The 2,032-nt window shown below is 40.3% G+C and overlaps 1 protein-coding gene across 3 annotated transcripts in view; it reads left to right on the forward strand.

Annotated features, from left to right (window-relative positions):
• Positions 1–2,032, forward strand: part of LOC144232733 (uncharacterized) — a 17,610-nt gene that overhangs the window by 9,435 nt on the left and 6,143 nt on the right. The gene's annotated exons all lie outside the window — the stretch shown is intronic.

Consider the following 2,032-nt stretch of genomic DNA (forward strand, 5'->3'; position numbering starts at 1 on the left):
TACAATTTTATATTGCATTTCTCCCAGATTGAAAACCCAGCAATATTAACATTCTTTACATGACATATAAAGTATCAAAAATATTCATAATATCATCATTAGCCACAAAACTTCTGAATAAAGCTTAAAGTTTAGTTTAAACCCTCTTCATCTCTACTGTTAATTGTGTTAGATATGAATGATAAAAATACAGCATTTTAAAATATAATATATAATGGTTATATCATTAGCCATTAATGATGGTTGTATAGTTATATATGGTTGATAAGCAATTATGCTTACTCATTTCATTTTTCTTTTAAAAAGTTTTTAAATGTTTGTTTATTTTTGAGAAAGAGACAGAGTGTAACCAGAGGAGGGGCAGAGAGAAAAGGTCCCATTCAGATCTTCAGGGCTGGTGTTGGACTCAGTGCCATGCATTTTCCATGCAACTACAAGAAAGGCTTGTAAAGTGGTTCCTGGGTAAACGTCATGTGTGACACAATGAAATCTTCTGCCGTAGAAGTCTAATTAAGGCCAGCTTCACAGATAGGTGCTTTGAAAGTGGATTTATGTAAATTCAGTGGATCAATACCATGAGTTTCTCAGAAAATATAAGGTCATAGAAGACATGCTTCTGTAAAAGGGCTGCCCCAACCCAATTCTCACAGGAGATGGTAACCACGGACAGAGCAGCACATCTGTCACCTATTGGTCACAGAGGCTGAATTGGCTTTGGTGGATGTTTGGTGGTGACTTTCTTCACTGCCAGTCTCAAGACAGAACAAGCCAATGGGTCATAAAGAATTTAAATGCATAAAGCAAGGTGATCACCATGGCTGTAAATCCATGGCTGGATTTACATTTGCTTATAAGTGTAAAAGAAGAAAAGGAAAAAAAAATAGTTTCACACCTTCTAAAGTACCTCTCAGAAAGATTATTTTACAAGCAGAGATATTTTATAAGCAGAGATTATTTTAATAAGCAGAGCTAATGCATCCTGTGTATTACATATCTGAATGTATCTAGCACCAACTTTGGTACTAGAGGATGCTAAGAAGGCTGGAGACCTTTCTTTCATTCTTTCTCCTTCACAGATATCCTCTCAAGGTAATCAGGAGCAAGAGGGATGACATATTGCATTTGGGTTGGAGACAAAATCAAAAGTGCCAGAACATTTGTTGTTGAGACCAGGAAATACGGAGTCACATAAGAGTGACAGCACTTCCAAACCAAGGGAGGGAAGGCAGCACAGATTAATGCTGGTAACTCCTTCATCCTCTCTAGTAGTCCCAGCTCAGGTTCTGAGGAAACAGCAAGAGGTGACAGTTTTCATAATGCCCAATGAACTGATGTTTCATGATTCATGAATTACTTTTATTCTCTTTCTGACAACCCTGGAGCCTGTGCTTGACTAGCTTGAGCACCAGGAAGCACAGAGTTCCTGTGGCAAAGAAAGGATGTGGGTCAGGTGGCTCCAATCTTCCACATGAAGAATCAAAATATAGAGATTGCTAAGTAGCGCTAGGATGAAATCCTTCACATAGTATAGTCCTTCACATAGTAGTCAGAACAATTAATGGAATTATCTGCTGGGGAGTTATTTTTCTGCTCCAAAAGCTCATTGTCCACATGACTGAGGTGCCCCACCAGAGATTTCACACACCACCTCTGTGCCACCTGCATACTTCCCTAGGACATAGACTTTTTCTCTACAAGAATGGTGCAAGTATTGTGGAGAATAAACGTTTCCATCCACCTCTCTTTCCTAGATTTCCCTTCTTCTAAAAGATTCTCCCAAATCAGGAGAGTAGTAAATAGTGTGTGGGTTCTCTGTGAAATTTCAAAAGTCCATCTAGATTCCTGACTGGCCACATTTGTATTAGAAACCTACTTCTACAGGGGCACCTGGGTGGCTCAGTTGGTTGAGTGACTGTGGCTCAGGTTATGATCTCAAGGTTTGTGACTTTGAGCCCTGCATCTGGTTTGCTGTTGTCAGCACAGAGCCTGGTTTGGATCCTCTCCCCCCCCCCCCCCCCCGCCCCCCCCCCCC

Source organism: Crocuta crocuta, unplaced genomic scaffold, assembly GCF_008692635.1.
Source record: "Crocuta crocuta isolate KB4526 unplaced genomic scaffold, BGI_CrCroc_1.0 scaffold1746, whole genome shotgun sequence".
NCBI classification, from domain to species: Eukaryota; Metazoa; Chordata; class Mammalia; order Carnivora; family Hyaenidae; genus Crocuta; species Crocuta crocuta.